Raw genomic sequence first — 19,099 nt, forward strand, 5'->3', positions numbered from 1 at the left:
TCGAACCTGCAACCCAGGTAGGTGCCCTTGACAGCGGAATCGAACCCGCAACCCCTCTGTGCATGGGCCGAAGCTCTAACCCAACCCCGGCAAGGGCTTAGCCCCCAATCTGAGTTCGTGATTTTGATGTAAGAAAGGAGAGCAGATTTGAAGTTGCAGTTTCTGGGAAATCTTACAGTGTGACTTAACGAGGTGGCAGGCACGAGGGGCCTGTGTGTTCCCAGGATGCCTCTGTCCCCCGCCAAGGCCAGTCACTGTCCTGGGCGCTTCATGGAGGACCACTCCTGCGCCCTCTTAACATAGAACTCGCTGGGTTTGCCCATTCTCAGTCTCCAGTTGTGCAGTCAGTCACTCCTTGACCAAGTACGAACTTGGCCACACAAGCTCCCACCCTCTTACCTGTCCTCAGGTGCTCATTGGCCACCTGGATGGGACCCCTAGGGTGCCATTTGAATGGAAAATATGTCAAACCTGTGATGAAAGGTGTTTAATAAAAAGGTGACTGAGCCCGGCCAGTGTGGCTCAGTGGTTGAGTGTTGACCCATACACCAGGAGGTCGTGATTCGATTCTCAGTCAGGGCACATGCTGGGGTTTGGGGCTTGATCCCCAGTAGGGGGTGTGCAGGAGGCATCCGATGGCTGATTCTCTCTCATCATTGATGTTTCTATCTTTCTCTCCCTCTCTCTGAATTCAGTAAAAACATATATTTTTTATTTTTTAAAATATATTTTATTGATTTTTTACAGAGAGGAAGGGAGAGGGATAGAGAGTTAGAAACATCGATGAGAGAGAAACATCGATCAGCTGCCTCCTGCACAGCCCCTACTGGGGATGTGCCCGCAAGGAAGGTACATGCCCTTGGCCAGATTCGAACCCGGGACCCTTCAGTCTGCAGGTCGATGCTCTATCCACTGAGCCAAACCGGTTAGGGCTATATATTTTTTTTTTTTTTTAAAAAGGTGACAGACATCACAAGAGCCGAAGGGATCGGGGAAACAAACTTCATAATAAACACAGATTGTTAGAAAGTTTTCCACAAGATGAGCCTGGAATGAGATGGATGCGGCGTTTCCCTGCGGGGTGAGGTCAGCACTTGGCGAGGCTCGATGCTGCATGAGGCTCGGTGGAAAGCACAGCGCTCTCCAAGGAACAGGATACAATAACACGGAGCGGTGTTTCCTGTCCGCCGCTTTCCTCAGCCCAGGTCCCCAGCTCCCTTAATTGGCTCCTGACGAAAGCTGGGGCTAGAGTCTGCAGGATGTGCCGTGTCCGTTTGTTTATGAAAACAAAGAAGAACGCCCCCCCCCCCCCCCAGGTGTTGCTCGGGGGTTGAGCACCAACCCAGGAGCCAGGAGGCCACAGTTCAGTTCCCTGCGAGGGGAAATGTCCAGGTTGGGGGCTCGATCCCCAGCGTGGGGCGTGCAGGAGGCAGCCGATCCACGATTCGCTCTCATCATTGCTGTTTCTCTCTCCCTCTCCCTTCCTCTCTCTGAAGTCAATACAAACATATATATATTTTTTAAAATCCCATGAAAAGTCAAATCGGCAGCTTCACTGGCAGGAAAAAGCAGGGGATAGAGACTGGGGCAGTCACGTGAGTGGGGAAAGTGGGGGCTTACACTGTGCCCAGCTCTCGGGATGACCTCTGAACCTAAAAGACAGGGCAGGCTCCCCGCCACCCAGCTAAGACCCCAGGGAGACTTCCGTTCCCACCAGCAGGAGCAAGGAGACCGGGTTTGCAGTCATTGTCCCACTAAAGTCACCGCCTGCCTCACACACGCGCACACACACACACACACACACACACACATCATTCAGGAAATAAAAAAAAAACCCACACACATGGCAATTACGATTGTTTATAACTTCTCTCTCACACTGTCCGGGACACAATCCAAAATTATTCAGCAGATGAAGGAGCAGGAAAAAGTGATACATATTCAGGAGGAAAGACAAGAACCCGCCAGCCAACTGCCCCGATGGAGCCCACGGTCTTTTGAAATGACCTAGGAGGCCCATGGGGACGGTCCTCCTGAGCAAGACGCCTAACCAAGGGGCCTCAGGCTACCTGAGGGCAGCGCGGGGCATGGAGGTGTTGGGTGCAGAACGCGGAGCTTTGCTGTTGCTGTTGCATTCAGTCCCCGTCCCCCATTCGAGGGGCTTGCGTTTCCAGAAGCCTCGCCTCGCGGGGAGGGGTCTGACAGAGACCCATCGGGGTGTGGTACTGCCTGAAGTGGTAGGAACCGGAAAGTGTTCATGGGAGGTGTCCGAGAAACACAATGAGTGCCCGTCCTGCAGCTGATGATAAAGAGAGAGGGTGCATGTCAGTGGCGGGGGGCGGAGGGGCGGGGCGGGGGAGGGGAAGGCAGAAGAGAGCTCGCTTTGCTGGGACGGCTTCCGGTCAGCCATGATTTTCCCTGATGCAGCACTGAGGGTCTTCCCTGCACCCTGGCCAGGGCCCCCTCCCGGTGTCTGGTGGCGAGGCTGTGCAGGGTGACAGGGAAGTTCCTCTGTGTGCACGCACATGTGTGTGCATAGGTGAACATATGCGTGCACACAAGTGTTGTGTGTGTGCATCGGTGGGCATGCGTGTGTGTGTGTGTGTGTGTGTGTGTGCGCCTGTCTTTGGTGATCCATCCCTCGACTTAAAAGTTCATGGCTCCTAAGTAAGTTTTGTTTGTTTCTTTTTTTTTTTTCATTGTTGTTATTGGTGGTGGTGGTGGTTTTCATAAAGCAACTTGCACGCTCTAAGTTGAGTACATTTTCACGAGGGGACACACCTGGGTCTCCAGCATCTCAGAAGCTCCCGAATCGAGTGTGTTCGCTGGGCGGAGAGGTGCTTCGCTGCCACCAGAGGGGGGCCGGCCCCTCGTCGCTCAGGGGGTGCCCTGACCTCGCCGATTGGAAGGGGCAGCGAGGTCACGGAGGGAGAAGAACGGAGGGTCGTGGGAAGCAAGGCCCTGCCTCTTTCGTAAGAGCACTTAATAAAGATGGACGCCAAGAACTTTCTGGAAGGCTGCATGAACTGAACAACAAGCCAAAAAAAAAAAAATCAGGTGTTTGCACCTGGTCATCTCTCTTCCTCTCTGACCAGAGGCCCCGAGTAGCTGGGGCAGGGACAGCCATGGGGTTGGGAGGAACAACAGTTGGGTGTCCAACTTGATCTGGTATCATCCGGAAGCTTCCAGGTGCATCTGTTTGAAGAAAAACCTGGGGTTCAGAGCCATCTTCCTGCAGCCCCCCCTTCCCTCACCTCTCCAGCAAAGCTCACATCAGGTTTCCTGGGAAACGGTTGCCAAGGGAGCAGAGGGTACCAGCCCCCGGCGCATGCGCAGTCGCCCTGGCGCAATGCAGGGGTCTCCTCTGCGCCTGCGCCGTCGCTGCGGGAGGGAGCAGGTGCCACGTCGCATCTGCTTTTTTCTTGCCTCCTGCCTCCCTCCCCGCCCTCCCCTGAGCTCATGGTGGCTCCTTCATTTTCTGGTTCTTACCGGCCACAGGCATTAAAAATGTGGGTCCGTCTGCCCCTGAGAAGGCTGCCTGGGTGCAACTGAGCGAGGGTTTTCACCTGGGCTCAGGGGTGGGGCTCAGCTTGTGTCTCTCTTCTTACCAGTGAGCAAAGAAGAAGAGGGTGGTGTATGACAAAGGGGTGAATGACGAGCCCGGGGAGGGACTATGACTTCATACAGACACACTAAAAAACAAAAAACCAACCAAACAAAAAACGGTCCGGCTGGGGTGGCTCAGTGGTTAGGCATAGTCCTAAGAACCAGGAGGTCAGGGCACAGGCCCGGGTTGCGGGCTCCACACCCTCCCAACCCCCCAGTAGAGGGTGTGCAGGAGGCAGCTGATCCATGATTCTCTCTCTTCATGGAGGTTTCTCTCTCCTTCTCCCTTCCTCTCTGAAACCAATAAAAGTATATTTTTTTAAAGAGCAAACTGGAAAGTGTCCCCTCACACGACCAGAAAGAGAGACCCCTTTCCTCCCCGAACCCCATCTCTCTCGGGAGGAGGGCCCCCCCAGCACAGCGCTCCCAACTCAGGACTCCAGAATGAAACCCGGTCGCCACAGGTGGACATTCTGGTGCTAACTCCCAGAGACCCCGACGGGGCACATGGGTGACCCCTTGACATATTTTGTGGCTTTTTTAAAAGACATACCATCCCAGGCGCTATTCTTGCCCTGGCAGGAGGCCCGGTCTGGGCTCGAGGATGGATGGGTCCAGCTGAAATCTTCACACTTGGGAGAAACATGACCCTCCAACTCCTTTTTTAAAATATATATTTTTTTAAATATTCAGTCAAGAGTTAATTGATGAGGGCGAGCCTCACACCGGTCTAGATTTGGAAAAAGACATGCATCACCCTCGCAGATGAGGGACGTAGCCTGTGGCCCTGAAAACCCGGTGACATCTTAAGTGTGGGGGACGATTAATTTCACTAATGTTCCAAGAGCTATCTCTTGCCCGTGACCGGGCTGAACTCCCCCCGAAGATGAGAGCAACAGAACGTTTCTCATGTATCTGTCATTCTTCATCTCCCCGAGGGGCTCTCTCGCCCCTTTTTAAAAACACACATAAAACTTCTTCACAAAAGGAGACGACGTCGAGGAAGTGATGTGCTTCTGGTCCGTTGACATCCCTGGCTTCCGCGATGGCAACTTCCTCGTGACCTTGACCCCTGGCGAGGGGCCAATGCTGACTGCGGGGCGGAGGCACATTTTTGCTTACATTTGCTTAGAATAGCGACATGGGAATCCAAATTGCGATAAACATGTTTAATCCCACCCCGCGTGGCTGCGCTTTGAATTTCCGTGTGACTAGCCCACTTTCCCATTGCCGTCTTAGCGTGTTCTCTGATTTTTTAAATCTTTTTTTTCTCTCTTATCAATTTATAAAAGTCCCTTATATTAGGAAATTTGCAAAGATGTCCACCAAGCCTCTGGGTTTTTTCCCCCTTTAACCGCCCCCCCCCCCCCACACTCCCACCCCCATTACCTTTTCCCGATCTCAGGCCACTGGGCTTTATTCTAATACCTGATTTAAGGTAGGGATCTCGCTACAAATGGATGAGAACCCAAGTGTTGCAACACGATTTTTTGAATGTCTTCACTCTACCCCATTAGGAATGCTCTAATGAGTTTGAATAAATGCCTGTGTACAATGTAGATGTAAACACAAATCTAAGCCGCTTTCCTCTTAACTCGTCATTCATATTTATAATTTACGTTCAGGTTCTCAATGTAAAAATCTCTAAATTGAGGGTTTTGCAGGTACTAGTAACCAACCCCCCCCCCCCAAAAAAAATCCACTTACGACAGACTGTTCCCATACCATTAAAAACCACTAAGTTAAAGGTAATTAACAACGGGGGACAGGGGGTTATTTTTTGAATTGACCATTCTTGTCACTTAAAGTCTATTTTTTTTTCTCAAGTGTCTTTTTTTTTTTGTTTGTTTATTTTGCTTTTGGGGTTTTTATGGTTGTCATTGTGTTGTTTTGTTTTTTTTTTTTTGGCTGAAAATGTTGTCAACAGACCCCCTTTTGGGCTTTTCCTGTTGGCTCATTTCTGTAGATTCCAACCTAACAGGTCCCCCCCAGCTGTGTGTGTTGGGTGGGATCATGGATCTGACAGGTTTTTCAGCCTCAGGAGGGTCCCCAATCGTCTCCCACACCCGAATCCTCAAGTGTCTGCCTTGGAACAAGGGCACCGGCACACCCCCCCACCCCAGCTACGAAGGTGGGTAGTGTATCCCCAAACACACCCAGATGTGTTGCTTGGGAATGATCTTCATTCCCACTTGAGGCATCTTCACCAGCCAGCTTACAGCACCACCTAGCCTTCGAGCCTGGGACTTCGCGTCACCAGGCGACCGGCTTGCAAAAATCCCCAGGAATTGCAGGGGGAACAGAGTTCTGAATGGAGGGGTACAGGGGGTCCTAACAGCCCCAGAAAAGGCGCAGAGGGGCCGCGGAGGTAATGCTGAAGGAGCGGGAATTCTAAGCTGGCAGAAATAATTCATAGCCGCCGCCAACGTGAAAGCAGCCGAGGGTTGCACACCTGTAGTCACGAATCGTATGCCCAATTTCCCTGTCTCATTTAACTTAACAGATGCTGTGGATGTTACAAATGGACCGGAACTTACAAAGGGGTTAATGCCTACACAGATACACTCCCAAGTGCCTTCACACACACACACACACACACACACACACACACGATCGCTCTTCACTTGTTTTTTTTTTAAATAGTTATTTACAGATACCAGATGTTTCCACATCGCCCCAGACAGATCATTCATTCCTTGGATCTCCGTGGCACCCATTGTGATAACTCGCTTTATTTCATTCGCAGCCGTCTCTGTGTAGACCGTTAGAGCACACCTGAGCCCCCCAGTATCTCAAAGACACGTTTGGTCTTTTTCAAGATCTTAAAGCGTTTCCCAAAATTCACGCAAGAAGTAATTTTGATAGAAAACACAGGTTTATAATTAAAAATTGTAAACTTTTTATTGATTCATAAAGTATGCGGCATAGGGTTACGTATGGAATAGCGCATCGGGGAAATGGCCTCGCCGCGGTCTTCATGGGTCTTCCTTGTCCCTGCTCCTGGGCCGTCATTGGGGCTTGGTCGTGCTTATCCAATGGAAGGGATTGAAATCAAAGGGCAACAGGTATTAGAATCTGATTCAGTAAACCAAGTAAAATTAGGCTTTTATTTTTGTTGTTGTTAATGCTCACGCAAAATTCAAATCTTGCGTGAATTTTGGGACACCCTTTATTGATGGGGAAACAAAATAGTTAGATCTGAGGCACGTTTCGCATGTTGCAAGATATTTTCAAATACCCCTGCGGTCCCATGAATGGGACCGGGGCTCCGGTGGCCCCGTCCTGACTTCGGAATGAGAACCGGTGCCTCCTGCCAGTCTTCATTCTGGGCAGCGAATCCCCTCGGCGGTGTCCTCCCTGGCTATGGGAAAGGGGCGGACTTCTGACAACCTCCTGACAACGGGCTGTGTGACCCCGACGTGTGGAAACAAAAGTGCTCAAACCGAAGCCACTAGTTGTGCCACCGAGGCCTTGGAGGGAAAGCAGGCTTCATGCCCCAATGTGTTCCTCACTTTGCCCCACAGAAGCAGCTGCCCGTAGCATCCCACCCCTCGGGGTGCCTTATCGGGGCAGGAGGGAGGGAGGGAGCAGCTGTAAGACCGTAACTCTCCCAGGGGCGGTCTTTCTGGAGCCTCCTGTCCCACTGCAGGGAGCGGGAATGACCTTCTCACAGAAGACGGGTTGGGAAGGCTGCAGAGGAGCCGCCCGGTGTCCGCCGTGGCACCTTTCATCCTTGCTATCGATCCATTTCTCCCACTCGGCTCGCGGTTTCTAAACTGCCAATTCATTTGGTCTCTGCCCCCGAGAGGGAGCCGTTGTGGCTCTCATCGACACGTATCGAATAGCTCCCATGCGTTGAGTACTCCCCCTGGGGCTTGAGAGACACGGGTGTCACCCAGTACAGCTCCCTGCTCTCAGACGCTTACCATCCTGATGTAGTTGCGTCATTATATGTTCCGTCCGTGAAGTTATATCACGGTGGGAAGGTGATGGGTAACCGTGAGCAACAGGACAGATGTGCCCAGGGAAGGCGAACGGAGAGGGTGTTTGTTTGGGGGAAACGCCAGTCTTGCCGTTGACTGGGGTGTCTGGGACAGGACTCGGTCGGTGGAGGCGGATTTTGAGCAGCTGGAAGGATGTGAAAGGGTTAATCGAGCCCAGAGAGCCCGGGGTGGGTTTGTTTTTCTAAACAGAGGGCTCACTTGTCAAGGGAAAGACAGGGGGGCCAGCGTGCCTGGAGTGTAGGGAAGTCACAGGGGTCATTGGGATCCATTCATAGCCTCCAGTGAATGCCGTGGGGAGGGGACCAAGGGGGGAAACAGGGCAACTGCAGTCACCCCAGTGCGAGCCAAGGGGCTCCCACCCGGTTTCCCCTACAGGTCAGGCTCTGTCGACCTATAGGTTCAGCCCTCTGTAGTGCGAAGGACCATCTATGGAAGGCGGCTGTCGTATCTGCGTAAGAAAAAACGCTGTGGCTTAGGCAGTGTTGACACAACGTGAGAATAAGAGCTCTGTTGTTTGTTTGTTTGTTTAAGATATTTTTATTGATTTCAGAGAGGAAGGGAGAGGGGGAGAGAGAGACAGAAACATCCACGAGGAGAGAGAATCATGGATCGGCTGCCTCCCGCATGCCTCCCCCCCGCCCCCCCCCCGACCGGGGATGGAGCCCAAAACCCGAATGGAACTGGTGACCTCCTAGTTCATGGGTGGACAGTCAACCACTGAGCCACACTGGCCGGGCCCAGAGCTGTTTCCATGAAATCTGGCCTGGCTGGGCTTTGGGGTGGGAGGCTGACGGCTAGTAATACGGCCAGTGTGGAACCAGAATGTCTAGATCTGCGCCTAGAGGGGGTGTGTGGGTCCTAGCCTGCGAACAAAGGCGTGGGGAAGGGTAGGTGAGAATTGGAGGGTCCACGGGGCGGGGGGGGGGGGAGCTCCTAGGGGGCCATGCTCTCTCTGCCTCTTCCTCCTGCTGGGGATGTGTGGGTCCGGACGGACTGTTCTCCCCTCAGCAGGACTGCAGAGTCACCAGGCCCTCTAATCCTGACTCCCTGCCCTTGGGAGAGAGGAGATTTGGAAGAGGCGCTTCACTCACTGGGGTAGGTGTGTAGCCCTAAGAGAAACTGGTAACCCAGGCCCGAGGGCGCAGAGAAGGCAGAGGGGCCGCTGTAGGCTCCTGATAGGCCCTCTGAGAGCCGCAAGGGCGAGGATTTTTTTTAAAAAAAACCAAATGGGTTAAGAATTGCAGTCTGGCCCAGCCAGTGTGGCTCAGTGGTTGAGCAGCCACCTGTGAACCGGTGCGATGCCCGGTCAGTCGGGTTGCGGGCTTGATCTCCAGTGGGACGCGTGTGGGAGGCAGCCCATGCGTGATTCTCTCTCATCATTGATGTTTCTATTCCTCTCTCTCCCCCTCTCTCTCCCTGAAATAATTTTTTAAAAAAAGAATTGTGGTCCAAGTGAACCCGATTTCAGACATCAGAGCGCCCCTGACCCCAACCCCTGTTCCCTGACTCCCCCGTCTACGATCCATGGGCTTCGGGCTGGGGGTGAGCGCACAGGTTGTGTGGCAGGGAGAGAGAACACCCATGGCGCAGCTGTGTTTCCAGGGACCACCATGTTCTGCAAACCCTGCGTCCCTTCGGCCATTCCAGCGCCAATCACCTGCCAGGGGAGGTGGGAGGAGGTGGGTGGAGAGCCAGCAGCTCAGCTCAGCTCCCAGCCCTGCCAAGGAGGGGGCCTCCCCGCGCAGGCGCACTCTCCTCCCCGCACTGCAGGGGTCTGCTGCTCGCGGGGAGGGGGGTTTCGTGGCGCACGCGCACTCGGGAGGCGCTGCAGGCTCTCCCCCTCCCACCCCTGGGCTGGGGAGGGGGCTTCCCCGCGCATGCGCACTGCCCCGACAGCATTGCAGAGCCAGCTTTGAGGCTGCGCTGGTTTGGCACCTTCCAGAAAACACGAGGGCGGGGGGGATGGAGAGGGGGGTCTGGGCTTCGGGCTGGTTGTTTTTTCTCTCCTGCAGCTCATCTCTCCCCCAAGTGTTCGTTTCATGACATGTCACCGCGTGCACAGAAATGTTACCCCTTTGCTGGTCCCTGACATGCTCCTGCTGGGGTCTGTGTAGGGGGCTTGGGAACGAGCTGTGGCCTCCGGGTGCAATGACCTGGCCCTGATTTGGGAAGGAGCCGGCGGCGCGAAGGCGATTTGGGCAGATGGACAAGCTGGAGGGGAAAGGCCCCTAGATGGCTCACCCCAGCAGCCGAGCCCTGCTCCCTGTCAGCCACTCTGTCCCCCCCCCCCCCCCCAGTCATGTCCCAGGGTCACGGCTGTCCATCAGCGGTCCGCAGAGTTCTCCGACCAGCTGCGGACTTTCTAGAAAGGCAGAGCCCGGCCGGTGTGGTTCAGTGGTTGAGCGTGGACCCAGGAACCAAGAGGTCACTGGATCCATTCCCGGTCAAGGGCACATAGCTGGGTTGCAGGTTCGATTCCTGGCCCGGTTCAAGGCAACCAATTGATGTGTCTCTCACACGGATGCTTCTCTCTCTCTCTCTTGCCCTCCCTCCCTTTCTCCCTCCTCCAGTCCCTTCCACTCTCTCTAAAAAGCAATGGGAAAAATATGAGGATTTTTTAAAAAGACAAAATTTGGCGAGGGAAGTTTTTTTTATTTCCCAAAGAGGAATGCTGGTTTTTGAAGCCTTTCAGTGACTGCCCACTCTTCCCCCTAGACTACTGGTAAATAGATGAATAGTAAATCACTCGTTTTTTGGCTGTTTCACTGAGAAACGGGCTTCCATATGGCATTCCACATTTTGTCTCTCTCTGACAACCCAGCGCCCGCCCAAACCTTCTGGTGGGTGTGGGAAAGTCTGTGGTTAAAATTGGAATGGGAAACACACATCGAAAGACAAGGGCGTCGTAAGGACTCCGTGCGGCTGCATCTGAGAGGAAGTGCTTTGTGGCTTAGAAAGGCAGACCCATTTCTCATGAGCCTCAAGTTTTCTTGCATCCTCTACTTTAAAAAAAAAATCCTCATCCAAGGGTATTTTTCCCATTGATTTTTAGAGAGTGGAAGGGAGGGAGAAGAGGGCGAGAAAGATCAGATAGATAGATAGATAGATAGATAGATAGATGATAGATAGCTGGATGGATGGATGGATGGATGGATGGATAGATAGATAGATAGATAGATAGATGGATGGATGGATGGATAGCTGGATGGATGGATAGCTGGATGGATGGATGGATGGATGGATGGATGGATGGATAGATGGATGGATGGATGGATAGATAGACAGCTGGATGGATAGATGATAGGTAAATAGACAGTTAGATAAACATGGACATGATAGAGACGCATTGATACGTTGCCTCAGCCCAGCCTGCATGGCTCAGTGGTTGAGCGTTGACCCATGAACCAGGAGGTCACAGTTTGATTCCTGATTTCTGACTTGGAACATACCTGGGTTGCGGGTCCAATCCCCGCCCCTGGTCGGGGCGAGCATGAGAGGCAATCAGTCAATGTGTCTCGGTCACACCAATGTTTCTCTCTTTCTCTCTCTCTCCCCCTCTCCTTCCCTTCTACTCTCTCTAAAAATCAATAGAAAAAATGTCCTCAGTCCTTGGGTGAGGATTTAAAAATAAATTTTAGATTTAAGTGGGTTTTTGGAATTGGAAGCTGGGAGGATTTGTAGCGTGTTCCAGCTTTGAGCCCTGCTGAATCAATCCTCCACTTACTTGATGAGCAGAAACGTGACTGGCTCCATGAATGGAGAACACGAAGGGGAAAAAAAAAACCAGGAGGAATTAAAAAATTATATCCTCAAATATTTCCCTGCTATTGGCAGGTTTTTGCAGTAGTTCAGGCAAGACATGATGTTGCTTGAATGATCTTAGTGATAAAAAAAAAAAGGATGTAGATTTGAGTTGTAGATTTCAGGGTAGATAGACGGAATTTGACAGGGGAGAGTGGGTGGAGGGAGTGAGTCACCAAGAATGAAGACAGTGTCACTTACCGAGACGCAGAACCGTGCGACAGGAGTAGGTATCGAGCAGGAAGATGTGGAGTTCCGTTTCTGACTTTTTATGCGTGGAAGAAATGGGTGAAAACTGAAGTGGATTTCAGGTTAACTATAGGGCAGGCGTCCGTGATGTCTTGGAGATAAAGGTGTGGGCAGATAGATGGATGGATGGATGGATGGACAACAGGGACAGATGCCATGATGTTTCAGTTAGTTTTGCTGTGCCAACACTTAGTGTTTTTTTAAAGTAGATTTTTAGAGAGAGAGAGATGGGAAGGGAGAGGGAGAGAGAGAGAGAAACATCCGTGTGAGAGCGATGAGTTGCCTCCCGTACACACCCCAACTGGGGATCAAACTCACAACCTAGGCACGTGCTCAAACCTGAGACCCTTTGGTGCTCGGAACGGTGTTCAACCAACTGAGCCACACCCACGAGAGCTATACTATTAATAAGACTGTTGATGTCTACCTCGAACAGTGGCTGAGGTAGTGTTTGCCGGGTTTCGGGACTATAGAGTCACTCCCCCCCTGATTTCCATTCTATTCTCTTTGGAAATAACTCACTCTGAGCAGCCCACACTTAAGGAGTGTGGAGCCTGCTCTACCAGCTTGATGGGGGAGGAGGGTGAAGGAGAGGAATGAACACAAATTATTTGGGATTTTTCTGCATAATTGTCTTATTTCCTCTTTTGTTCATCTATTAAGTCGTTTATCACGTAAGTAGGACACATGGGTTTTTATGTCCCGTTTTGGGATAAAATCCAACACCGCTTTGTTTATTTTGATGCACACATTTTCCCAATTCCGCCTCCTTCCGCCTGGCTTTCATGATTGGATGTGTTCCCATGTTTCTAAACGCACTTCCTTACTCCAACACTGTTTTTCTAAAAAAAAAAAAAATGAACTCCTCAGGCCTCGCTTTTCTGATATGAAATATCATTTTATTGTTGTTAATCTTCACCCTAGAATATTTTTCCATTAATTTTTTTAAGAGAGGGGAAGAGACACAGAGAGAGAAACATCGATGTGAGAGAGACACATTGATTGGTTGCCTCCCGCACGCGCCCCAACTGGGGCCGGGGACCGAGCCCGAAACCTAGGTACGTGCCTTTGACTAGAATTGAACCTGTGATTCTTCGGCCCTCGGCTGACGCTCTATGCACTGAGCCAAAACATCCTCCTTATAATATGTGAAATTTTCAGGCATGCAGGGGTTGTATTCGGGTTAATCATCTTTTTCCGTGATTGCTTCCTCACCAACATGTGTGGTCCACCCCGAAGTGACAAACGCCTTCATAAAATCACTGGGCAGGGCCATCTGCGAGCCCATTCGCCCTTGCAAAGACCTTCAGCTGGAGCGGGCTATGCAAGATTTTGCTCCGGCTTTCAAATGGCTCCACTTAGGGAGTTGGGTTGAGCTCCCAGTTACTTAGTTGTTGTTGTGAGTCACTGCCCTTCTCGTTGCAAGTCTTCCACCTCCATGTTTTGCTTCTGTTTTTACGAACTCACCGTTTTCCAGTGTCTTTCCCACATCCTCCTCTGGCCTTTTCCCCCTCTGCATGTTCCAACCGAGATGCACACAAAAAGAATGGTAATAAAAATTAAAAATAAAAAACAAAACAACAGCCGTTCCCTCCCAGAATCATTGTTTATGAAGCTAATTCTCCTGGAACTTTGGAGTTTGAGAGACCACCTGAGCCTCGGGAAAGCGAAATGTTGGATTATAAGAGGGTCCACCCAGACCTACTGGTTTATTTTGCTTCTTTTCCTCAGAGAAAGACCCTATAGCCCCCTGTTGCTTAAAATCTGCCTGTGAAAACGTATGTCAGGATCCGCCCTCAAAGAATGCGTGAGCTCTGCCAATCACTCCGTTTTCCCAGGGCGAATTTACCTCCTTCACAGGGGGGGTGTGTCCTTGTTGGAGTTGTCGGCCGCTATCAAAAAGCCATGTCAGAGCGCCATCTGGCGTCCAAAAGTGGAAGTGTGGGAGCAGCTTAGAATTAAATTCCCGGGACCCCGCAGCTGCTGCAGATGTTGGTGGTTTTGTGAGGAAAGAGCCCAGAAACCTAGGAACCACTGGGGATGGACTTCAGTGAAGAAGGGACTACAATACTTTTTCAAATTACGGAATTAATAGACGTCTACGTAAACGTTTTTGGAATTACCGGAGTCTACAAGTTAAAAGTAAAAATATGTATACACTATATTTCTTTTTTTTATTGTTCACAGTATTACAGATGTCCCCCCACCCCCCCACACCCCTCTCTTCCCAGCCCCTGCCCCACTGCACTCCTTCACCACTCTATTGTCTGTGTCCATTGGTTATGCATTTATGTATATAAATTATGTGGTTAATCTCTTCCCGTCTTCCTCACCTCTGAGATATGTCGGTCTATTCCCTGTCTCCATGCCTCTGGACCTAGTCTGTAAACCAGTTTGTCATGTTCATTAGATCCCACTGATAAGGGAGGTCGTATGATGCTTGTCTCTGACTGGCTTATTTCACTCCATATACTAGTCTCCAGGTCCCTCCCCGCTGTCGAAAAGGGTAAGAGATCCTTCTTTTTTACGGCTGCATAGTATTCCCTCGTGTACGTGTGCAACAGCTTTTTTATCCACTCGTCTACGGGTGGGCACTTGGGCTGTTTCCAGATCTTAGCTATTGTGAATAGTGCTGCTGTGAACACAGGGGCGCATCTATTCTTGCTGATGGGTGTTTTGGGCTTCTTAGGATATAGCCCGGGAAGTGGGATCACTGGGTCAAACGGCAGTTCCGTTTTTAATTTTCGTAGTAAATTCCATACTGTTTTCCACAGAGGCTGCACCAGCCTGCATTCCCACCAGCAGCGCACCCTTTTCTCCACGTCCTCGCCAGCACTTACTGTGTGTGGATTTGTTGACGGCAGCCATTCTGGCAGGTGTGAGGCGATCCGTCATTGTCATTTTAATTTGCATCTCTCTGATGGCTAGTGATGTTGAGCATTTTTTCATATGTCTGTCGGTCATCTGGATGTCCCCTTTGGAGAAGTGCCTCCTCAGGTCCTCCGCCCATTTTTAAACGGGGTTATTCGTCTCCTTGTTGTCGAGCTGGATAAGTTCTTTGTATATTTTGGAAATTAATCCCTCATCAGATGTGTCATTGGCAAATACGTTCTCCCCTACGGCGGATTCCTTTTTCGTTGGGATGATTGATTCTGATGCTGTGCAGAAGTTTTTTTTTTATTTTTATGTCGTACCACTTCTTTATTTTTACCGTTGTTTCTCTTGCCCTAGGAGATGTTTGAGATTTTTTATTCTTCTAGGATTTTTATGGTTTTTTGACTAACATTTTTTTTGACTAACATTTTAAATCTTTTATCCATTTTGAGCTTATTCTTGTGTATGGTGCAAGTTGTTGATCTAGTTTCTTTTTCTTTTTTTGCATGCACCTGTCCAATTCTCCCAGCATCATTTATTGAAATGACTGTCTTTGAACTCCATTGTATGTTCTTGCCTCCTTTGTCAAAAATTAAATTGACCATAGCGTCTTCTTTCTTTATATTTAATTCCATACTACCTGTTAAACTTGTGTGTAATAAATTCAGATTTTTCAGTACGTTTATAAATACATTAGACAGAATCTTAATCTGTATTTATATCTGCCTAGAGATAGAGATTTGGACATAGGTTTAGATATAAATAAAGGTATCTGATTTTTCATAACATTTTCAAACATTTAACTGAGTACCTGTACATTTACTTACATATATTTCTATATACTAGTTATATCTAGAAATATATATTTAAAAGATAGAATTAGAGACACATGTGATATTTCCATTTTACTTTCCAAATTGATTTTTATTTGGTTTATACCATAAGGTTTTTTTCCCCACTAGATATACAGCTACATTTTTTGTTGCCTTTTAGAATTCTGAATGTGTGATCTTTAATTTGCCTATGACCAGTTGATAAACTTTTACTTTATTTCATATTCTTCACTTTTGCAGAAAATTCTTCAGAGAACGTTCTTGTAAATTTCCCCCTTCCATAAAAATAGAATTTTCAGGTTAAAAAAGGGGCTACAGTGATATGTAGCCAACCTGGAAATGTGTAAATATCACACATGCAATGGTAAAACCTGGGTATTAGTAAATTCGTTTTTTTCCTCAATCAGGCTAACATGATTTTTTATTAGCTTATTTTAGTTTTAGGGAGGATATTGTGCTTATTGCCTTTATATTTTGTTCTCTTTTTTGAAAACAACCCGTACAAGTGACAACACATGTTTAAAATTAGGTTGCTTTTCTCTTATTGAGGTCAGTTTGTATTGAAAATTACACTAAATACTGCACTACACATTTAACAAATATTTGCAAAACATTTGACTATTTATTTGTAATCTTACTCAGCTTATCATACCTAAATATTATTAATCATCTTATAGAAAAACAAGTAAATCTTTCGTTTTTTTCCTGGGTTGTATGCAAACATCGACAGGGTGTCTCCCCCCCCCCCTCCAAATATGTATACACAACGTAACAGCTGATAGCTCAGTTGATGTTTCTTTCTTTTTAGATTGAACCCATTGGAATGAGTAATTACTCAAAGTGTGTATACATTTTTTTTGGGGGGGGGGACACCCTATATGTTAGAAAAACTATTTTATCATTGTTTAATTTTCATTTAAAGCACACAGTATTTTTATTTCTTGTAGATGTATGTATGGCAAAGGGTGAAGAGTCTAAGATTATTTTATAAATGAGTGGCAGGTATTGCTCAGTCTTTTCATGATCCATCCACTCTAGATGTGGATTTTAATTAAAAGTTCACTTTTATTCAGCCAAGTCCTATATGTTTATAGGAAGTATAGTCCCGTGAAAGACAGGGGTTCGGGGAAAGCCTGGGGACAATGCTGTGTTTGCCATTTCGGAGTTATTTGCTGCTTCCGGTGCTTTTGCTGCGTCTGGTACATTTGATTAAATATTGGTCTCCTGGCAAGTGCTCTTTTGTCACCTGTTCCTTTCATAGTTCAAGTTCAGCGTTTCAGAACCGACCTGTAAGAAAGCAACTACAGAACCGTAACCTGGAGACTTTGCGTAGCAAAACACCCGGAATGCTTTATGTTACGCTTCTATTTTTTTTAAAGCTGGCTTGTTTTTTGTAAAATATATGTTTAATGATTCCAGCGAGGAAGGGAGAGAGAGAAATATCAGTGATGAAATCATGGATCGGGTGCCTCCTGCACGCGCGATCGAGCCCGCAAGCAGGGCATGTGCCCCGACCACGGATCGATGCTCAACCACCGCGTGCGTGCGTGCGTGCGTGCGTGTGTGCGTGCGTGTGTGTGTGTGTGTGTGTGTTTTGTTTGTTTGTTTGTTTTGTTTGTTTTTGACTTAGGAATAGCTCTAAGAGTGAACCGAAGTAAGCCTCCTTGCGGGACGCTGATGGTTGCCAGGCAACCGGTTCACTCACTGAAGGCGGTGAGGGTCATGTGACTAAAGCGGAGGACGGTGGTCTGCAGCGGCCCAAACTGTGAGCCTCTGAGCGGCGTTGGCGGGGCAGGACTAGGTGCTGTGTTTTGGCCCCGCTGGGCCCCCGTCTCCGTCTCTGGGCTTCCACCTGGTCCGTTCGGGTTTCAGGCGCTGCGGGCGGGGGAGGTGTCCCCATCCTTATTGGCACCGGGGGAGATGGAGGTGCCAAGGACCGCTTGGTTCCGCAGGATTGATGCCCTCTAGAGAGTTTGGACTCTCAGGTTTTGATATTTGATTTTCAGCCTATAGAGGACCTGCTGCTTTAAAAAAAAAATTTTTTTTTTGCTGGAAAATGCGGTAGTGGAGTTTAATATCTATCCCTGTTGCTATTTAGATGAAAGTCCATCAATAAAGTGGTTGATCGTATTTTGGATAGCCGTGATCTTTACTGTAGCTGAATTCCACTGGCCAGAATTTTGGGAAATGTTTCCATTTAGGGCTGCGGAGACTTTTTTCTTTTTTTTTTTTTTTCTTTTTTGCTGGTTAATGTGAAGCCAGCATTACTTAAGATCATTTTAGACTCGGATGTTGATTTTTAATGTTTCAGACTTTTCCCATCCTCCCCGTTAGCTCCAGGAACACAGTTTCTCCACCTTGAATGCATCCTATTTTATTATTATTTTTTTTATTAAATCTTTATTGTTCAGATTATTGCAGTTGTTGAATGCATCCTATTTTAAAGTGCTGTCATGGTTACTAGTATAAAACTTGCTTGCCTTTTTACATTTCTGTGATGTACTCCACTCTTTTAAATTCAAGTTTTATTGAACTGAAAACAACTTAACGCTGTTTGATTGATTTTTTAAAAAAAAAAATAAACAGCAACAGCTGTTGAAGTTTGCTTTTGAACTCCTCCTCTATGTAACTCCCCCTTTGAACCATCACCCCTAATCTCACCGGGTTCCCTGGGACTCCAGACCCTCCTTCCTCCGAAGCTGTAGCTCAGGATTCTGTGTCTGTTACAGAAATTTATTTAACGAGTCACACAGAATAAGTGTAGGTCTGTTTTCCTTCCTGTGTGTTGTAAGTTATTTGGAATGTACCTCGTTGGTTTTCTGTATCCTAAAAATTACTAAATAAGGACATTAACAAAGACGTAGGAGGGGGAAAAAATCCAGTAACAAGGAAATTCCTGATAGCATTTAGGATTACTGCTCAACTCGGGCTGTTTTTAAAGCCCTATAATTCCCCCTTCAAGAATATAGCACTAGATGTATAATTCTTTTGCTGTGTCAGCATTCTGATTTTTGAAGGAAGAATTTTTTTTGGGGGGGGTGATAAACATTATAATGTTACCAAGACAGAAATTACCTAATGAAAAAGCATCCCCTATCTTCTAACCCCTGCAGTTTATAACCACCAACATCAATACTTTGATGACTGTTTTTATGACCTTCAAACCTATGCCTGTGAAATGCATATGTTTATTTCTCTATTTATCTTCCCATGTATACCTGTATACAAACCACACAATGATAACTGTTTTATTTTTGGCTACATGTGCCATGTATTGCTTTAAAAATTCTATATTTCCAACACCATTTGATATTCTCAGGGGTTTTTTTCTAAATTGAATTCATTTTAGTAAGTACAGTGGCATCGACTGGTGGCATTAATTTGAATTTTCCTAACAGCTAAGGAATACTGAATCTCTTCCATGTGCTCATGTGCCATGCATGTCTTTTCTTGGGTGAAATGTCTATTCAAGACTTTCCCATTATTTAATTAGATTTTTTCTTGTCTTACTATTTGGCTGCAGTGGTTCTCAACCTTCTGGCCCTTTAAATACAGTTCCTCATGTTGTGACCCAACCATAAAATTATTTTCGTTGCTACTTCATCACTGTCATGTTGCTACTGTGATGAATCGGAATGTAAATATCTGATACGCAGGATGGTCTTAGGCGACCCCTGTGAAAGGGTCGTTCGACCGCCAAAGGGGTCGCAACCCACAGGTTGAGAACTGCTG

This window comes from Myotis yumanensis, unplaced genomic scaffold (assembly GCF_028538775.1).
Source record: "Myotis yumanensis isolate MYYU_CA2020_CCGP unplaced genomic scaffold, mMyoYum1.0.hap1 SCAF_20, whole genome shotgun sequence".
Taxonomy (NCBI): Eukaryota; Metazoa; Chordata; class Mammalia; order Chiroptera; family Vespertilionidae; genus Myotis; species Myotis yumanensis.